The sequence below is a fragment of the Euleptes europaea genome, chromosome 6 (genome assembly GCF_029931775.1).
Source record: "Euleptes europaea isolate rEulEur1 chromosome 6, rEulEur1.hap1, whole genome shotgun sequence".
In the NCBI taxonomy this organism is placed as follows: Eukaryota; Metazoa; Chordata; class Lepidosauria; order Squamata; family Sphaerodactylidae; genus Euleptes; species Euleptes europaea.
In genome coordinates, this window is record NC_079317.1 from 100,234,925 (window position 1) to 100,257,251 (window position 22,327).

The window sequence follows — 22,327 nt, forward strand, 5'->3', positions numbered from 1 at the left end:
GCACCTCGGCTTATACGCGGGTCGGCTTATACACGGGTATATACGGTATCTCATTCCTGTATTTGCAGTATTCTTTTCTTGGAACTTCAATTTCCAACTAGAGAAACAAACACTAATAAAGAAGAGCAGCTGAGAAGTGGAAATCTAGAAGAGGTATATGCTATAATTGACCTGTCTTGGAACCAAAATGTTCCTAGGTCACCTAATGAATAATTTATTGTGGGCAGACATTTTGGACCTTTTGCATAAGTTGCTTGGTACACGTATTGTCCCAGAAAAAGTATCTGTGAGCATGGCAGTGACAATGAGCAGAGAAGATACATTTCAGAATGTCTGTAAATCTGGGAAATGTGCTGCTGAATAAATGGATGATTCTTCAGAGTTTTTACTGGTTGGGATTAGGGAGAAACCGAGTGGCAAGTTTACCTTTCATATTCCAAAGCAACAGGTTTTTTGGTTCCATCTATTTTTGGATTTTCACAAGGCCTATTCTGGATGGCCCAGGCTAGCCTGATCTCAGAAGCTAAGCAGGGTCAGCCCTGGTTAGTATTTGGAAGGGAGACCACCAAGGAATACCAGGGTTGCTGTGCAGAGGAAGGCACTGGCAAACCACCTCTGTTAGTCTCTTGCCATGAAAACCCCAAAAGGGGTCGCCATGGGTCAGCTGCAACTTGACGGCACTTTACACATACACATTCTCTTACCCACTAGTTGCTGCATATTTTGGTATTGGTGACTATGTAGTTCTAAGTAAAAGATGCTGTACGCATAGGCCACTGAAGTAACAGCAAGGAAGAACCAGTTTAGAAGATGAATTCCTCCCGTAGACAGCAAAATAGATGATTAATCACATTCGATTTGAAAATCTGTATCCTGGAACCACTAGGATCCAGGAAGTTATTTTAGAGGCCACTTATTATAGATGAGAAATTCCATTCCTTCCCCTCCAGTCTCACAAGTATTTGCTCTTATGCTTGTAGAATGGGAGACCTTGATAGATGCCCCTCCCCAGCAAAACTTGCTCTGCACTTTTATGATGAGACATGGAAATAATATAAAACAATTAAACAAAACAAACTTGAAGTTTCACTCTGTCACTTTGTCTTACCTCAAGCAAAGCTAAGTCAGACACAAATGCAGTTCATATCCCAGTGCCTAGTCTCTCTTTCAAACAGGATATATCCAAGGCTTCTTGGATGTAAATAATGCTATTACTAGCCTGGCTTTTACTTTAACATTTTTAGCACTAACAGCATGCTAAATACCATATATACTCGAGTATAAGCCAACCCGAATATAAGCCGAGGCACCTAATTTTACCACAAAAAACTGGGAAAACTTATTGACTCGAGTATAAGCCTAGGGTGGGAAATGCAGCAGCTACTGGATAAAAAAAAAAAAGACTTTGAAAAAAGAAGTGCTAACGCAACACATGCAGTAACACAGTGCGTACACAACGCAGCGTGTATATTATGAGCCCTAACACGCGCTCCCCTGCCCCCAGCCACGCCCCCTCATCCTACGCCGTGCGCACGCTACCCCTCGGCGTCGGGTGCCTCCATTCTTCCCCCCCTCCTCCTCCTCTTCCATCCTCGCCGCTCCGTCTTTTTTTCCCCCTCAGCGGCGACGGCCGCCGGAACTCTCGGAGGAGGAGGAGGAGGGGGTCGGAGGAGCCCTTCCCCCCACACTGCTTTTTCGCCTCATAACCGCCAAAGCCCCCCTCCTAGCCGCCCCCACTGAGGGGGGCCCCGCCAGTCCGCCCTCCCTCCCCCCCAAGGGACCCTCCTGCGCCCCCTCGCTTCCCCCCCCCCGTGAGACGGGTGCGCAGCGCATGCGCGGAAGATATCAGCAGTCATCGGACCACCTCACTCGAGTATAAGCCAAGGGGGGCTTTTTCAGCATAAAAAATGTGCTGAAAAACTCGGCTTATACACGAGTATATATGGTACTATGTGGATACTATCTACTCCAGGTATTATCCCATTCCAGAGTTTTCTCACTTCTTGTAGAATTTGAACACAACAATATTCTGGCTAGGACTGTCAATGCTTTTCCCAGCAGGGCTGCTCTGTCTTCAGCAACTGCAAGACAAGGAAAAATGCAGCAAGTGAAGCAATTTCCAACATAGGCATGAAATGCTGGGAAATGTTTCACTTTTGTTTCTCTGGCCATTCATGCAACTGTCAAAAAAAGCTGGCAGGTGTACTTCTGGCTCCCTCTTAAGAGATTTACTTTTTGAAAATACTGATTATGAACACAGGCTCTCAGTCCAGCCAAACGTAAGCACTTATATTCAGTAGGAGAGTTAAGCCTGTGCTTATTTCAGTGGGACTTACTGGTAAACTCTGCTGACTGGGAGGGGCTGTGGCTCCATGCTAGAGCCTCTGCTTGGAATGCAGAAGGTCCCAGGTTCAATCCCCGGCATCTCAAGTTAAAGGGACTAGGCAAGCAGGTGATGTGAAAGACCTCTTGATATCCTGGAGAGCTGCTGCCGGTCTGAGTAGACAAGAGTGACTTTGATGGACCAAAGGTCTGATTCAGTACAAGGCAGCTTCATGTGTTCATGTGACTGATCCCACTGTTTATAATAATAAATCTTTATTTCGTTCAAGATGTAAACTTACTGAGTTGGATCCCCTGGAACATTTTTGCTCTCATAAGACCTCTTTGTGAGTAGAAGCACAAGAAAGTCATTGAAAGCAGCCTATTGAAGAGTCAAGAATATATAGAGAGAATACAGTTAGCTATTCTGGGATGCAGGTAAAGCGGTTATCAGAGGTGTTATGATACAACAAAATTCTATTTGGTATAAAAAGAAAGAAAAAATAAAAAGGAAATTTTGGAAAAGATTAGGCAGAAGGAAAGGCTTTTAATAAAGAGTCAAGATAAAGATAGCAAAAGGACGAGGGAAAAAGAATTAAAGGAATTACAACATCAATACGCATTAATGCTGGCAACAGAGATAGAGAATAATATAACACATAATAGACTGAGGTATTTCGAACATGCAAATAAACCAGGCAAATTACTGGCCTGGCAACTGAAAGGGAAACATATAAAACAACCTATTTTGAGGATCAAAAGAGGGGGCATATTAACATCAGATAGATAGAAAATTCAAAAAACAAAAGAGATGAGATTGATGAAAGTAAAATAGACAGGTACCTTAAGGAAACGAAATGGGAAGGTATAGCGCAATCAATGAAAAATGAATTAGAAACGCCATTTACCCTTGAAGAATTAGGAAGATCGATTAATAAGAGTAAACTCAATAAATCACCGGGCCCTGATGGTTTCACAGCACTGTACTACAAATCTTTTAAAGACCAACTGAGCCCCCTTCTTCTGAGGGTGATGAATTCCTGTTTGGAAACGGGAACTTTACCATCAACTTGGAAACAAGCAAATATTACATTAATTCCTAAACAAGGGGCAGATCATACCGAAGCTAAAAATTACAGACCTATATCATTGTTAAATAATGATTACAAACTATTTGCTGATATCTTAGCAGACAGACTTAAGAGGGTATTAAAGGAGATAATATACGAAGACCAGGCTGGTTTCTTGCCTAATAGACAGATTAATCATAATGTTAGATTAGTAATAGACTTAACAGAAGAAGCAGATCAGAAGCCAGATTTACAACTACCAATGATTTTTTTGGACGCTGAGAAAGCGTTCGATAACGTACACTGGAGTTTTATGAATAAAATTTTGCAATATATGAACTTTGGCTCCAAGTTTAGGAGAGCCATAGATAGTGTATATAAATGCCAAACAGCCACCTTACTTATAAATGGGGAGGAAACATCAGAGATAAAAATACAAAAGGGCACTAGGCAGGGCTGTCCCCTCTCCAACTTTTATTTATTTTAGTTTTTGAAGTTTTGAATAGAAGGATAAGAGTAGGTATACATGAGTACAAAGTGAGAACATACGCAGACGATATGGTACGTATTCTCATAGAACCAAATGACAATATTAAAAAATGGTTGGATATAATTAAAGCCTATGGAGACCTTTCGGGGTTTAGAATTAATAAAGATAAGACTAAGCTATTATGTAAAAATTTGACACTGAAACAACAAATTGAATTATATAAAATAACAGGATGTAAGGTAGAAAACAAAGTTAAATATTTGGGAATTTGGATTACAACTAACAGTATAAACGTATTTCAAAATAATTATACAAGAGTATGGGAAAAGATCCTAAGTGATTTAACAAGTTGGCAAAATCTACCCATATCATGGTTAGGAAGGATTTCTATAATTAAAATGACGGTTCTTCTAAAAATGTTATTTTTGTTTCAAAATTTGCCAATTCTGAAAGGAACCAAAATTTTCCAAAAGTGGAAAAAGGTTTTGGTAAAATTTATTTGGGGCAAAGGTAGACATAGAATTGCATATAAAAACCTTATAGATGCTAAAGAAAGAGGAGGGCTTGCCCTCCCAGATTTAAGAATTTACTACGAAGCAACTTGTTTGGGATGGATTAGACAGTGGATTTTATTTAAAAAATCCAGATTGCTAGATTTAGAACCTGAGATTTGGATGGCATGAATACCTATGGTATGATAAAGACAAGATAAATAAAGATTTCAACCATCACGTTATAAGATCAAGCTTGTTACAAGTTTGGAAAAGGTATAAAAGAGGACTTGAACATAAAACTCCAGGATGGCTCAACCCAATGGAAGCTTTTTCGAGGAGAGGTCCATCAAGAGATCCTAATTGTAAACCATACCGAGAGTAAATACAAAAAATTAATGATCAATGAATATTAAAAAGTAAAGAACAGTTGGATATGTTAGATTGGTTTAAATATTATCAGTTGAATTATATTTTTAAAAAAGATCAAAAAACAGGATTCACAGAGAATAAGTCAAATCTGGAGACCATCTTAATTTCAGAGAATAAAGGTCTTATAGCAAAATTATATCAATTGTTATTGAATTATAATCTGGAACAGGAAAGAATTAAGACAGTTATGATTGCATGGTCTCTGGATTTGGGACATAATATTGATTTGGAAGATTGGGAAAGGCTCTAGAAAAAAGAAATGACGTTCACAGTAGCTAATGAGATTAAGGAAAAGATTTATAAGATGTTTTATAGGTGGTATATAACCCCGGTGATGTTGAATAAAATGGGCAAGTCCATATCTGAAAAATGCTGGAGATGTAAAGAATATAGGGGGTCATTTATTCATTTGTGGTGGTCATGTAAATTAGTTAAAAAAAATCGGAAAGCGGTTATTCAGGAAACTAACAATTTGATTCAAGGAACTACAAAAAGGGAACCTGCACCCTGTTTAATAGGTATCTTTTCTAAAGATATAAAAATGCAGATAGAGTCATCTGTCACTATAGTTTTGCTGAAGCCAGAGTCATAATTGCTAAATCTTGGAAAGGAGAAATTACGCTAAAATTAAAAGACTGGAGAGAAAAACTATGGCATTATATACAGATGGCCAAATTAACCAATAGCCTACAGGGCAAAGATATTGAAGAGTTTAAAAATGACTGGCAGAAGGCCTTTGTATATTGGAAGAATACAGCAAAGATGGATTTAACTAAGACCGTGAAGGAGCTGTAAAAAGGGTTTTTTCTTTTCTGATATTTATAGTAATATAATTGTTAGAAAATATATGATAACCTGAGTGATACTTTTTCTGGAAGTCACACAGGGTGGAGGGTGGGCACTAAATAAGGGGAAGGGAAGTGGGGTGTTTTATTGTTGTAATACATTAAGAAAATTTCCTTAATAAATAATAAAGAAAAAAAGAAATGCCTGTGAGAATCCATTTCATGGATTGAAATGAGGACTCTGTTTAATGCATAAAAAGCAAACTGCATACAGGAAAAAAATGCCATGGACTGACAGACATAACAGGAAAGGGAGCAAGCCACATTTTTTGCACCCATCAGCTTCTAGTTGCCTCACTGCACAACTTAAGCCCACCAAGTGCTTTCAGACCTGCAGGACTGGTTAGACAACATGTGCTGTCACTATGAGGTTTCTTGAAAAGAAACAGCTCTCATATTCAAATTCAGCACATTTCTGATTCACTTAAGCTTCCTTTTGGCATGGTATGTAAGAAGACATTCAATCAAAGGACAGGACAGTTATTTTCAAGCCGTTCTCACTGATGTTCATGTTACAGGACATTAATCCACATCAAACAGACCACACCCCAAGTCTGAAAGGAAAATTATATACTCCATAGCAATTGTTTTCATGGCTCACTTGCCCAGAAAATGTTGACATTCAGGCATCAAGCAGGATGGCTTATTGATATGGCTAATTCACAACTTGAGAAAAGTAATACATTCAGCTAGTATAAGTACAACACAATATATATTCTTGTCAACATATGTACATCTCAACCTGTCCCTTTCTGTAGATACTTAAATCCAGAGACTGGAGCCATAAACAGACAAAACATATATTTCTGCAAACCTAAGAAAGATCTCAGAAGCTAAGCAGGGTCAGCCCTGGTTAGTATTTGGATGGGAGACTGCCAAGGAATACCAGGGTTGCTTTGCAGAGGAAGGCACTGGCAAACCACCTCTGTTAGTCTCTTGCCATGAAAACCCCAAAACAGGGATCGCCATACGTTGGCTGCGACTTGACAGCACTTTACACACACACAAGAAAAGGTCCAGGTTTGCAGAAAAATCAGGAAGAAGAGGGAAAAGGGGGGAAGGAGAAGACCGACCCATAATAAAATGATAAAAGGAGCCCCTGTAGCTTTAAGACATGGATGCCCTCAGTGGCTGTTGCTAGACAACTGCAACAGTATTACCAGCTTTGGCTTTTGTCAGTAAAAAAGCAGGGAAAGAGACAGAACCCTTTCCAGGGCTGTTTGGGCCTTTGAGGGAGGATTCACTGGGGTCAGCCCTGGCAGCAACCACTGGCAGGCCCAGCTGCTTGTTCCTATTCAATAGCAGCCACGACACAAAAATCAGTGTTGTACAGTGGTTAGTGTTTCAGACTAGAATCTAGGAGACCCAAGTTCAAATCCCTACTCTGCTGTGACCTTGGGCTAGTCACACACTCCCAGTCTAACTTACACCCCTAACCTACTAGGGTTGTTGTGAGGATAAAATGGAGGAGAGGAGAACAATGTAAGATGCTTTGGGTCCCCACTGAGGAAAAGGGTGGGTATAAATGAAGTAAACAACAACTATAGCAGGAGATGGGGGGACAGATAAAAGGTAAGATGACTGGTAGGAAGGAGAGAAAGAAGCAGGAAGATGGGAAAGGCTATATGAGAGCTTTCAGGGAAGGGAAAGAAGAAATAGTGGGGGAAGAGAAATGAGAGGCTTCTGCAACTTCTTGGGGGTTTCCACTTGTGTATGCATAATCTTTCACATATGCATAATTCTATGCACACTATATATGCACTGAATTAAGTACACATGAATTAAAACATAGTGAATATCACTAGTATATAAAGTATTAACACTGCTGCAACTGAACTTAGACTATGAAATGTATGTACATATAGAAACAGACAAGAGAAGAGACCTAGGGAATAATATTTCCCCTTCCCTGCAAGTATCTTGCCTTACCTACACTGTGACAGCTGGTTGGCCAGGCCAACTGATTAGGAAGAGGAAGGCTTGGAGGACAGGATGCACTTTTATCTCCAAGCTCCCCCACCCCAATCAGCTGGCCAACTTGGAGGGGATCTTGGAGAGGAAAGGCACAGGCCACACTTTCTACTTCAAGCTGTCCTGATTAGCTGTCTGCCTATGCTGAGTGGAAGGTAGAGCTGAGAGAACATCCTGCATGCTTTCTGCTCCAAGAACCCCCAGCTGACGGAGGTGGGGGAGATGAAAGCACAGACATTTGTATAGGCTTTGGATTCCTCCAGGTTTGCAGGAATATCTACCCAATTCGCAAACAGCACCATTGTGCACATTTTTGGATCCATACACTAGGCCAAGTTGGGAATAGATATATGACAAGAAGGAAACATTTGAGGCTTCATGGGGGAGGGGGAAGCAGAGAAATACAATGCATCTACTGACCTCTTTTTCCAGTTCTCTTGTTCACTCCCACCATCCTGTCATCTCTTTCTTCTCCCTCTATTCTTTTGCCACAGCTTTTCTCCTCCCTTCTTATTGTTGCCTCGGCTTTCTCCCTAACCACTGCCATCTCACCCTACTCCTTTCTTCCTCAACGGTGCCTCTATCTCAACCTGCCACCACGTCTATACTTTTTCTTACCCCTTTCCCTGATCCTAGAGATGTAAAATTTCCAGAAATCTTGAAGCCATGGAAAAAAGCCTTTTTCCCCTCCCCACCAAAAAGAAAGAGAATTTTTGGGGGAAATTGAAACATATGAAATATTTACTGTCCAATCAAGCTTTAACTAATTTTACTGCTTTGACAACATTAATGCATCATTTATACCTTTCTTAACATATAATTATGCAATATTTGGCATATTTATGGAATTTAGAAGTTATAAATGCCTTTGTTTTATACAAGCAAAATTGCGAATATATCCAATACTTCAGAGAAAACTGCAGGCTGATGCACCTGATGCTATCTTAGCACATACAGCTTAATTTTTGCTTTCAGACTTTTCCTCTGAGGCTTTGGTAGAGTTTCTGCCCCATCTCCTTCTGATCTTTTTTTTCCTTCAAGCAATTTAGGGCAATAAGCTACTTTTTACCCTATTTGTGGGTATATGTGTCACAGTGGTTTGAGGGACAGGTGAAAAGATCAACCATAAGTCATATCAAAAGGACAACAGAAGGTATGCAACTGCTGAGAAGCAATGAAAGCCCTTCATGAAGGTTAGGTATCCTTCTAGGTGCAGAAATGCATCTTGGATTTAAGAACTGTATGTGTCTGTATAGTATGCCCAGCTTGTCTTTAAAACCATTTTACTCGTTCTAAAAGAGAAAATATTTCATAGGAGTTTTTTCAGTACTCCCTCAAATTTCCAATTTTTCTATCAGAAAACTGATTAAAAGGATTTGGGGGAAAAACAGGACCACATCTCTACTTAATCCTTACTTTTTTATTTAAATAAATACGTTAAGTTATGGGGCTGCTAGACAACCCCATGATGCTGACTGTGATGTCTCAAGATCTCAGTCAGAATTTAAAAATCCCATTTCGAAGGGATAATATTTTTTAACTTTTGGAATTTTTTTGAAAACTTGTGGGTTTCCCTAGATATGTATTACAGAAATAGCTCCCCTTTCTGTTCCTGTCTCCATAGTACAAATTTTAAGCTGTACTCTGTGGTCATTTGGAATTGGATGATGATACACTGCATCTTTATTATACACACACGTACACCCCTTCAAAATCTGTAGGCCTGAGCCGAAACTACTACTCATTTTTCAAGAACATTTTTGGCTATGTCAGAAAGCATTATCTGCTTTTGATGGCAGTGATGCGTGTGGAAATGCTCACCTGCTCATTCACCTAGCATGCTCTCATCTCTCTCTCGGCTTCATTTGATCTCAGTAACATCATTATGCAGCAACTCTGGACACAAAATGTAGTGATATTACTGTATGATCCATGATTGGCTGGGATTACCCATGTTACAAATCTAGGAAGCAATGGCCTCACTCCCAATTGACTTTGTTGCCCTTAGTGACATCCACACTCACATAGCACAATCTAAGTGGCTACTGAGCATCAGGATGCCATTTCATTAATTTTATAATCACAGACTGGATGGCATCAACCATATGATTAATCCAGGAAGAAGAAAGACACAATAATGAGGGGAGGGGATGACACTGATGCAGCAGATGATTATGGAAATAATGGCATCTTAAAAGGTTTTTAAAACGAATAATTTCATTAGCAAAGTGGTTTTTCAGAAAATGTTTCTTTTGGGAAGCTCTTCCTTTATCAATCGAGATCTCATAATCGCTTGCTAAACCTACATGTAAGCAGTATAAATATGATTTCTACTAGGATTATATAATATGTACTGCATTAATTATTTAAAAAATTAAGCTATTACAGAAATATTTCAAAACAAAAAAGTAAAGAATTCATGTTGAATCTTATTTACAATTGAGAGATAGATGATGATGATGGAGGATACAAAAATCTCTACAGGAGACCCTAAAGATCCACTGCCAGTCAGAGCAGATGGTACTGACAGCAATAAACCAAGAGTTTACTCAACACTGGGCAATTGTGTATATTCATGTATAGTGGATGCCTCTGGCAAGTGAGCCATGGAGACATATGGGTGAAGCGGTCAGAGTATGTCATGATTTCTTCTCCGTGTATCTGCCTGGCAAAAGAGAACATGGTTGCAGGAAGGGAAATGAACTCCACTCTTACACAGTTCCCTGAAGCATGTTCGTTCCAAAGCTTCTACTGGTCATGCCACAGTCCACCCGACAGTGAGAGGGGCTGTGTTTATTTTGTTCTCTCCATAGCTGTGTCAACATTAATGGTAGCAGCAACATCCAAGAGGTGAATCATCATTCACATGCACTGGTTGGCTGCGTCCATCTATGGGTGTCACAACAGCGTTGTCTGAATGGTGGGTTGCAGAGGGGTTGCTATGGACTCTGGTGCAATGCCTGTGCTCTCCGCTCATTTGCGCTTGAAACTATGAGTACCCTATCTGTATCCGCCTTTGCCGGATTATTTCTTTTACAAAAGGAGGGTGGGAGATGTTACTATCCATACTTTTTTAGCACCATCTGTTTCTGATTCAAAACAGAAAGTTATGTGTCCAGATATTACGACATGAGTGAGCATTTCCCTTAATTACACCGCTTTTTCATGTCTTTACATTTAAAAATTTCATCTTTAATTTTTAAGAAAGGATCTTTCTCACTCTCCTCTCAACTCTAGAAATGGGGAAGGGGAAAAATCAGTTTCAGTAGCTCACCTGTCACATTCATTCACAGTTCTTCAATTTTACATTTTCTGTGATATCATGCAGTAACTGCTGTTTACAAGCATGTATTCATTTATATCATCTGATAAGAATTTATTCATATTTTCTTTATCTCAATACATTAACCTATTCTGCTTGAATCAAATTTTATAAAGCGATCGATAGCACTGAATAGCAGTCTGTTCCTTCAAACCAGAACTCTATCCAGACAATAAATTACCAACACATTCCATCCACATTTCAGACTTTACAACAAAATTCCAAAATAGTCCCAAAATTCACAATGCACAGGCAATATTATGTAACACATGTAACAGATATGGGTAAGGCCTGCTATGCTGAGGGGGTGGGTAGTCTAAATGCACAAAAGTAATGTCGCTGTCCATTATTTTTAAAAACTGAAGAGACATATGCTTCAGCCTGGGAGAAGGGGATTGTGCAAGACATTCACACATCAGCAGAGCATCAGAACATAGTAGTCTTACCACTTCTTTAAAAAAATAAGTTACATGAGTTTTCAACATATTACAATTTGAATGCTGGATACTATAGTTGGTATCCAGCCACACATTCTGAAGATTTAAGGGCACTTAGCTTAAGGCCTAAGTGATTTGGCTTAAGACTTAAGTGATTTCAGCACTAGTTTCTGCTGATTCTCCCTCCCACTGCAGACCTTCACTTGGCCCCTCACACTGTTCCTTGACCCCCACCACCATTAAAATTTCAGAGAGCCAAGTGGGCTGCAGCCAAAGGGAGAAGAGAATTGTCAGAAATCACCGCCCCCCTTAAGAAAACTTATGTGCCCTTCATAGCTGCACTAAAGATTCCAACAGCAATATATCTCACCATACATATGGTGCAGCAACCAATACAATCAGTGGGAAGACCAAGAATTGAAATACTGGTATTTACTAAAGTCACATATGCACGTTTGTAACCACATTCTGCAATTTTGTTGTCTCCTAGCTGCAATGCACGAAAACATTTACTATACAGCTTAACTGAAACCTGTGATGTTTCTCCCTTCAAGCAAGCATAAAATGAAATTAACCCTCTTATCACATTACAGAGCTATAGAAATCTAGCATCAGAAATCAATACAGGGATGAGATCTTTAGTGACCAGAGCAACAGCTATGTCTGTGTACAGATGACAGCTTTTCAGAAGCCTACAAGCAGTACTCTGGAACTACAATTGCCGGACGGCATACATTTTCATGCTTTGCATCCCATAACAATCTCCGATGAAATAATTTTTGTTGATTCCATATTTCTCCAAGCTATAGGCTGAAAACAAATCCCAGATATTGGCCAAAGCTGCTGCTTCAATTAGTGACCTGCGCATTTTTATATGTGAATATACTTATACTTCCTTTCCCCCACTTGAAACACTTTAGGAGCTTCTGTATCCCACTTTTTCCCAAGGAGCTCAGGATAGTTTACATGGGATTACTTCATTGTTTTCCTGACAACAACCTCATAAAATTAACTAAACTGTGCATGAAGTAGGGGTCACTGGGGGTGGGGGGTGGGGGAGGTAGTTATTAATTTCTTGCATTGTGCAGGGGGTTGGACTAGATAACCCTGGTGGGCCCTTCCAACTCTATGATTCTATAGTTTCCAATGGCCACCTAATAAGACTGAGGCAAAGATGGGATATAAGCATCAGTAAATTCGATCCTTGTGTAACATGGAATATTTATTTACTTAATTATACTAAAGGGATAGGAATAGTACTATTAGTGAAAGTGGACAGAGTACTGCCATAAGGTTTAGCAGAGCTACAGGTGTCCTCTCACAATCGATGAGCTTTAAAGGTTTAATTTGGGGGGCATCTCGGTGTCCTTCATTGCCAGTTAGCACATTAAGCCTGACTCTCACTGCAGACTAGACTGGTACAACGTTAACAGCGCCATACTCCACATTAGATAACTCTGTGGGTGTGGGAGTCAGGCCTTCATGGAGGCCATGGAATCTGCTTTGGACCCATTCTTCAGCACAGACTGCAGCTTTCTAACAGCAATGAAAAAGAGGTACATTTATTTACTACTTCACATATTCCAGACATATCACTTAGCATTAAGAATAGATTCCAAGGCTGAGTGCTGGCACAAAGGTAAACCTTGGTTAAGGGACTATTGTGGGCTGGGCAAGGTCTGGCACTACTTTCTCTCTCATTTGGAGTAACAAATTGTCACTTTAAAAAAGAAAGCATATGGCCCAAGACAGAAGGGAGAAGTGCAGAACAGATATGGTTAAAAAATGAGTGGTGGCATTATGAGCAAGACTAACAGTTACCTTACAATATATTTTCTTACTAATATAACAGTATATTATTAAAAAGCATGCATGAATAAGTAATTCCTGACCAACATTTGAAAAGGTACTTCACCACATGGAAAAGCCGTAATCGCACCTTAAGAAGGCTACAAAATTACAACCAAGGCCATACTGTCGATATGCAAGCTGTAACTCCATCAACAGTGCAGAATGATGCTGCTGTAAAGACTAAAAAGAGCAAACCTGATGAGGCTATGCCTGGTGACATAGCTTTACATCATCACTACCACCACCACTCCATCCGAAAGTGAATTTCACAGTCCTATGTCTAGCAGAAAGGCAGCAAATGGGGTCACTTACAGAAGATAAAATGTCGGTGGAAAGTCGGGATGTGATGTCACCCCATGGGTCAGGAATGATCTGGTGATTGCACAGGGGACCTATACCTTTACCTACAGAAGATAGGGGGTTCTCCATACACAGAGGACTCCTTAGTCAAACAAAAAAAATATTTCATTTCCAAAAAGAGAGAAAAAAGCAAAAAAACAAAAAGACTTGACAAGCACTGAGCATGCTCACTGCACTTTTAGAGCCACAGAATACTGATTGAGGCTGAGAATCACTGGGAGGAGGATTGGCCTGCTTGAACCCCTAATAGCATTTTCTATTCAAGAGGGAACAGTTAGGGTTGGAGATGGGCATCATGACCAAATGAAACTCCCTTATACTGAGTCAGACCCATTGGTCTATCAAGGTTGGTACGATCAGTAGCTCCCTAGGGTCTCAGGCAGAGGTTGATTCTTTCAACCGGAGATGCCAAGGATTGAACCTGGGACCAGCTGTGTACAAAGCAGATTTTTTACTACTGAGCCACATGCCACCCTATGAGGCAGATTTAAATTCCCATCCCTTCTTTTCTCTTCCTCCCCTATCTCCAGTCCTAGATGCTAAAATATACACTTCCAAGGACTCATCCCCATGAAACTAAAAATGAAATAGAAAAAAAATTGATTAGAATTGGAGGGAAAATATCACCCACTCCAAGGATTCTTAAACTGTTAAGACCACAGAGTCACTAACAGCTTACAATACCCTTAAATGGGGGGGGTGAAATTTGAGTTCAGAGATACATGCCCCAATTTCCCCATCCAAGGACTCCCATACAGTATTGGAGGGATAGAAAAAGCCTATTCCTAACATTGCATCACTCAGGATAAGAGCAGCTTCCTACCCTTGAACCTCACTATAGGGTAATTGTGCTATTGTACCAGACTACTTATAAGGTTCAGGACAAGGTAAACAGGAAGCTACTCAACCCATCAGCCTGAAACTATCGGGCTAAGCAGGGAAAATTCCTCAACTGTAACCCACTCCCTGCAATTCTTGTTGTCCACAGCATCCTTCAAGTTGGGGGCTACCCATCAGAGGAACTTGCTTGTGCCACAGGTGGGGAAATGACAATTTTTCAAGGCCTGATAGAAGTACCAAATGACAGCATGGTACAGTGGTAAGAGTACTGGACCACAATCTGGGACTCTAAGAATCAAATTCTCATTCTTCCATGAAACTCACTTTGAGCGAGTCACTCTCTTTTCAGCCTTACCTACCTCATAAGGTTATTATGAGGATAAAATGGGGGAAGAGGACTATGTGTGCCCCCTGAGTTCCTTGGAGGAATGGTGGAATAAATAAATACATGGAAATCTTTGTTTGCATGACTATAGCATACTGGGCTATTGAATCCTTCCAGACAGAGCCTGGAGATCTTCTGGAATTACAACAGATCTCCAGACTATACATATCAGTTCCCATGGAGAAAATGGCTTCTTTGGAAAGTGGACTCTATGGCAGAGGTCCCTCCCCTTCCCAAACCCCATCCTCTCTAGTCTTCACCCCAAAATATCCAGGAATTTCCCAACTGAGAATTGGCAATTTTTGTAATAGATAAATGAAGGAAAATGTACATTCTTGAATCATAAGGTTTATGAGCCTCTGGAGCAAAGCAGAGCACATACCGTCCTCATAATCTTTTCAGTTATGCATTATAACATTTAATTTCATGTCCTGCTTAGTTTAACAACAGTTTGGTAGAAACAGCACAAAATTAGTCAATTGTTTCAGGTTATCAAATGTGGAAAAACACCTGATCCCATCACATGCCATCATCAGTACATCCAGTATCACCACATTTGCAGTCCTAAAAAATTAGCCCTATTAGCTGTCTCTACTGTGAACCCTGTATTCTATAGAATAGCCATTTTATCTCTAACCAAGTAAGAAGTGTAAGCCAATGCACTGGTTTGGAACTCAATCCATTAAAACTCTATCAAAACTCTTCAGCATGTTTATAACGTAATGACCCTTCCCACTGTATTATTTCACCCATTTGCAGATCCACAAACCCCATATTTTTCTATTTCTTCTACTATATACACAGTGTACAAACAATGGCTGTAGTGCAATGTGGTTACAGGCCAGCCTGTCCCTCCATTTTACTGACTTTGTCTACATCCATGCAAACTTTACATTCTTTGAGAGAGCCCATCCTAAAATTCTCTTATTCCCAGCTTGTTATGAGCCCCTCTAGGCAATAAGCCAACTTTTGATGCAATATCCTTGAAGATTTGCACATACTTCCGTCTCAATTAAATTAATGGAACTAAGGCTATGTACATTCACTTGAGGGTATCCTACTGAACTCAAAGTGACAGTATAGGATCACACTGAAAAATACTGGGTTAAATATTTAAATTTCACAGATTTCCTCAGCATTTAAAAGCACGCAACTTTCAACAGACTGCACCCAGTCTGTTCTAATGTTCTAACCCAGTAAATATTTGTTTGACAGGACAATCATGCCACCTCAGAGGTGAAAGACCAATTCCTCGAATATAAAAAAACACAGAAAGATTCCTTTCTGATGTGAAAGGCCATTTATGCACAGGAGGTTTTGCCTTGGATTTGCTGTTCTGTAGATGCACATTTCCCCCATCCGAATTCTCAGAACTCTGCATGGGGGCTTATTTTTGAGTTCTGAGAATCCGGATGGGGAAAATGTGCACCTACAAAGCAACAAATCCAAGGCAAAACTTCCCATGCATAAAGTCCGAAACAGTTTTACAAGCGAAAACCCATTCCCCATACGGATTAAAATATTTTCTTCTGAACTCCAACCCTTAGAATATATTAAGTAATTACAAGCCAACAACTTCCAAGAGTCAGCATGCAGCGCTCAACAGAAGTCGCCAAGGAAAAGAAATCTCTAGGCTGCGTTCAGCAAAAAGGGATCATTATAAAAATGCTTAACCAAAGGCCACAAATTCCTCCTCCTCCTCTCTCTCTCCCGCACACACACGAATCAACGCACTCCTGCTACACCACAACCCCTTGCTCTGCACCGCCCAAATCCCTGCTCTTTGGGCGAAAACGCAGGGGAGGTTTCGCCTTAGATTCGCTGCTCTCTGAAATGCCCATTTCCCCCTCCCCACCCCCGCCCGGCCAAATTCTCAGACCTCAACGATCAGCCCCCATGCACAGTTGTCAGAATTCAGATGGGGGGAAATGTGCATCGAGAGAGGCAGCAAAAATCCAAGGCATGCCCCCAATGCAAACCCCCCCCCCGCAATAAGCAATGCATTTTACCCAGTGCTGCAAAAAAAGGGGGGCGCGGGGGTGGAGAGGCGGGGGGCTGCCAACCCCAAGGCCACACACGCAAGGCCACCGCCTCCAGCCATCCGAGGATGCGCTTCCTCTCTCTCTTCCCCCCCCCTCCGCCTTTCCTCCCATCCAAGGCGCAAGGGACCCCCGGCTCCCTCCTCCCCCCCCTCCCTCCCCGCTCATTGGGGCACGGGTGGGGTGGAGGGGGGGAGGGGGCGCCGGCCAGCAGGCACCTGTTTGGGGCCCGAGCACCGAAGGGTCGCTCCTTACCCACGAAACTCCCATGCTGGCGGCGAAGGGAGAGGGATGCTTCCCTCCCATCACCATGGCAACAGGGCCCTCCGCCCCTGGCGGCGCGGGAAGAGGGGCGGCCTCCAACTGCCACGGAGGGATGAGGAGAGGGGTCTCGCCTCGGCCGCCCCTCGCCCGCTGCGGGAGGGGGCGGCCGCCTTCCCTTATCCCACCCCACCCACCGACCCCCGCGTCCCGGCAGCCGCCCTTTTGCCGCTCACCCCTTTGCCGCCGCCTCCGCCGCCGCCGCCGCCGGGCCAGGGCCGCCACCGCCGCCTCCATGTCGGGGCTCGCCGGCCCCCCAATTCTCCAACGCCGCCTCCGCCCGCGCCGCGGCCGCCCCCGCCCGCCGGGGCCGCCCACTGCGTCAGCTTCGCAAGCGCCGCTACGCGCCCGGCGGTAACCGTGGCGACGGTTGGGCCTTCACGCGCCCTCTGGCGTCGGGAAGCGCGGACTGGCGGGGGGATCGGGGGTGGGGGGTGGGCTAGGCTTGGCGGCGTGTGTGAGAGAATTGGGGGGTGGGTAATGAGGTCGTGCCCTGTTCTTAATTCTGGGGGTTCCCAGGCACAGGTCCCTGCCCCAGGATGGGGTGATGGCTGCCAACTTGGAAGGCTTGAATAGGGCAGTGGACGTGTTCATGGACGAGAGGGCTATTCATGGCTACTAGCAAAAATGGATACTAGTCATGCTGCATACCTATTCTCTCCAGGATCAGAGGAGCAGGCCTATTGTTTTGGGTGCAGTGGGACACAGGCAGGATGGTGCTGCTGCAGTCGTCTTGCTTGTGGCTTCCTAAAGGCCCCTGGTTGGCCACTGTGTGAACAGACTGCTGGACTGGATGGGCCTTGGCCTGATCCAGCTGGGCCTTTCTGATGTCTACCCGGAAGAAGTGCCATATACCCATTTGATCAGATCAGATAGTTTATTTGCGGCCCTGGACCAGATAGAACAAGATGCATGGACTGAAATGGTCTTCCCGACAAAGGTTTACAGTCCGAGTCTGAAGTCACTTAAAAAAATTAAAATAATAAAATAAACCACACCCGAGTTACATCTGCCATTCGGACTAAGAGACTACTCTGTGGCAACGAATTTTCATTGCAGCCGTACGAAATTTTGCTACCTGAGAGGTGACTGAGGGATTATCTCCTTGTAGGAGCTTTTCTAGCTTTTCTCTTTCCCTGTCGGGTCCCGTTCTCAGTATGAGGGGCTCAATAAACTTAGAACAGGGTATAGTGTCAAAAAGGGCAAGAGTCCAGTAGCACCTTAAAGACTAACAAAAATATTTTCTGGTAGGGTATAGTGTAAAAGTTACAGTTCAGGAGAACATGTTGAGTGGTTTCTAAATCCCCGGATTTGCAGGGGCATAGTCTCTCTGCCCTGCGTATCTTCTTGAATTTCCCCTCTAACATAGCAGAGGGTAAGGCTGCGCACCTAGCCAAGGTAAAAGCCGTCCTATAATTGTTTATCTCTAAGTAACGGAGATAGGCTGCTGGTGCAAGGATAAATTTGGAGTGAGGGGGAGCCATAAATAGGAGCACTCTTTGGTCATATATTCTTTGGTCATATACCCTTTGAAAAAGCCCTGTTCTTTCATTCTACACGCTGCGACACCTCTGGCTACTCAGTGGCCAGGGGAATGCACACTGCACGGGCCTAGAGGCGCTTCCAGATATTCCAGGGGTCATTTCTGATAAGGAAAACAAATGTCGCAACTCAAAATTGCCACAGATTGACCCTTTTTTTTTTTTTTTTTTGCTTTGTATGCCAAAGAAAATTAGAGAAGAGCTAAAGGATGGCAGATTTGTGCATTTTCCTCCCCTGGAAGAGGGTGTTTGAGTAATCGGAGGGCAGAAGGAATGTATTGAAATTGGCCCTTTGCTGTTGTTAAATTCCATGCATCGTGTGGAATGAGGATTTTCCAGGTTTGCTTGAAAATCACATGGATTAGATTCCAGACTTAATCTGTTGCTTCTAGGGGAAAGGAGTAGCGACATTCTACAGCGGAGACACGACATTCTACAGCTGAGACACAAAGTACCATCCAGAGAACACCCATAGGTTTGCAGAGATTCAAAAGGCCTGCTTCTGCCAGCATCTTCCATTGCCCTCCAAACCACTCCCATAACCCAGTTTGCCTTTGCGGTTTAATACGCATGCAAGAAATCTTCTGTCCCATAATGAGCATTATGATATCCACTTTATTATAATAACAGTATCATTCTATTACATTGTCTGAATATTTCCTCCATCTCTAGCTGATGGAATTGTTTCAATGTGCTGCACAGCATAGGGCATTCTGTGTAGGTTTTAAGCCAGTAATTTTCTGTAGCAAGCAGACAGCTTTACTCATTGCATATCTTCTTTTATCAAAATGGCCCACAAGAAATCCAGTGATTCAGAAGAACTATTGGAGCACGATAATAATATAAGGGCAGTGGCGGACCTACATTTTTGGGACCCTGAAGCTTGAACTGTTATGAGGACCCCTTCACAACCAGCAACAATAGGACACCATCCAACAAGGTCCAAAGGGCCTTGCTGCCCTTGCAAGGACCCCAAGGCCCAAATGGCGGAGAACAGGGTGATGAGGTGGAGTCCTTGAAATTGGGCCATACAGCGAGCCCCTTCTCACCAGCAACGAGGTCTGGGTAACTGCTGTTATTTTCCTCAGTGGGGTTGTTCTATGGCAGATGTATTGGTCCATTCTCTAATACAGAGGTAGAAGTTCATCAGAGGGGGCTCGTTAGCATAAAGAGGTGAAAATCTGATTTTTGGTGTTAAAATGCACAAGTAAGACGAGCGCAGCCTGAATTGAGAATTCAGATGTCTTTTTATGGTTCCAATTGGCTTTAGCCTAAGGGCTGAGCTATAGAAGTATTAAGCCGTGCACCGATGAAGGATTCAAGGATCCAGCTGCCAAAATGTAGGCTATGAATAGATTCTGGCGAGCTCAGTAAGCTGATACCGCTGGGGGTTCAAGTGCTGCAAGCCCCCGAGAAAATTTTGAAATTTGACCAATTACAGGGACATTTTGAGGCCATAAGAAATGGGTATTAGAGCATGTTCTAAGGTCAATATTAAGTACTTCAACCCATTGGCTTATGATTCTATCACTAAATAGCCTTATTTTAATAACAAACACTTTAAAAAAACACCATTGATTTTGTTGCAAAATTAACTCATTAAAAACAAAAGCTGTTTCAGGGGCCCTCTGGGATTAGGGGCCCTGAACCTTAAGCTTTGTTAGTTTCATAGTAGATCTGCCACTGTATAAGGGTCAACAACTGAATCCCCTGGGGCCAAATACAACCCCCACAAAGGATGCCAAGGTAGCCCTCAAGTTGGCAGCCAGCAGGGGGGAAGGGGAGAGATATCTGTTGCAATTTTCTGGCAGCTCACTTTAGAAAAGGGGTCTGAGGCATTGGCTTCTCAATCCCTTCTCAGATTGATCCAACAGGAAACCCCGTTTCTGATTTTAGGTATGCATACTAAAATATCCCTCTACTCTGGCTTCTATCCAAAGCACTAAGTAAATTGACTTGTTATACTTGTTATAAGAAAAAAATGCTGGAGGAACACAATACAGAAACAGACTACATCCAGCACTCTAGAACAAACTGTTTATTTAGCATGCACACACCCATGCTAGTTGGAACCTTTTCCCTGAGACACCTTTCCACCCTCCTCCAGAGTTATGGTACAGTGCAAAATAAACTATGAAGGAAACTCTGGATGAAGCAGGCTAAAAGGCAAAGCATTTGAACTGCAGCAGGATACATTTTGTATTGTTGATAGTGACATCATAGGGGACATATTGTGATATGTTTGGCTGTCTTGTTTACTCTGAATTGGTCCAGTGTCATAGTTTTACCAAACTAATAGATTATTAGTGGATTAATAAATGAGTTAGATGGTCCTTAATGACCTAGAATATCTCTTTTCTTTGGAATGCACTGTCCATCAGAGTCTGGGGAGAAGATGCACATTTTTGCTTTTTGAATTTGGGCAGTGTCCAAGAGTGGGAGAGGGCCATGAGTTAGCTGAAAGTGAATCACCTTGAGGAGCAATTGGAAACACGATCCAAAACCATCAGCTGTGCTGTCTGTTTGAGTAGGCGTTTTAATACCTGAGTGGTTTTAATGTCTGAGAGCCAGCATGGTGTAGTGGTTAAGAGCGGTGGATCCATCTGATCTGGAGAACCGGGTTTGATTCCCCACTCCCCGCTCCACATGAGCAGTGGAGGCTAATCTGGTGAACTGGGTTGGTTTCCCCACTCCTACACATGAAGCCAGCTGGGTGACCTTGGGCTAGTCACACACTCTAAACCCCTCCTACCTCACAGGGTGTCTGTTGTGGGGAGGAGAAGGGAAGGTGATTGTAAGCCGGTTTGAGTCTGCCTTAAGTGGAAGAGAAAGTCGGCATATAAAAACCAACTCAGGGGCTACACAGGCACCCCATAAGTCTCTAGTGTTCTACCATCAATACTAAACCTTGCAGCACTGCTCTGGTCTTCTCGCCAACTTTCCTTTCTTGGTTAAATTACACACTAGATAACAGCTAGCCAGCAGAGGTTAGACTTGACAATCTCTGTTTTAATTCAATAGTTTGCAGGAAACACTTGAGTTATTATACACAAAAATATGTCTAAAAATAACACACGGAGAGTAGGGTGTATATGCGTACATAAGAGGTTAGCATGTTCTACCTACTTGTTTTATTTCTCCACTCAGAATAATTTATTAATAGTGGGAGGAGAAGTTGGACTTTAAAAAAACACTCTACTTAAAAAAACCCTACACAATTCATGTTCTAATGTCAATAAAGAATAATTAATTTAATCTTCAATGCATTTGCATGGCCTTGCCCCCCCTTTATCTCTCTGCCCTCTCGTACAGATATGTATCTGCCAGTGATCTTCATTCATCCACTTTAACTACCCTTAGCAGCCTGAATGTATCAGAAGAGTATGCCTATTATATTAGGTGCTGTGAAACACAGACGGGATAATGCTGCTGCAGTCATCTTGTTTGTGGTCTTCCTAGAGGCACCTGGTTGGCCACTGTGTGAGCAGACTGCTGGACTTGATGGGCCATGGTCTGATCCAGCATGGCTTTTTTAATGTTCTTAATATCTCTTGCTCCCGTACAACCTGATCCCATCGGTAATTACTCATAAGTACTTACGAATTGCCTT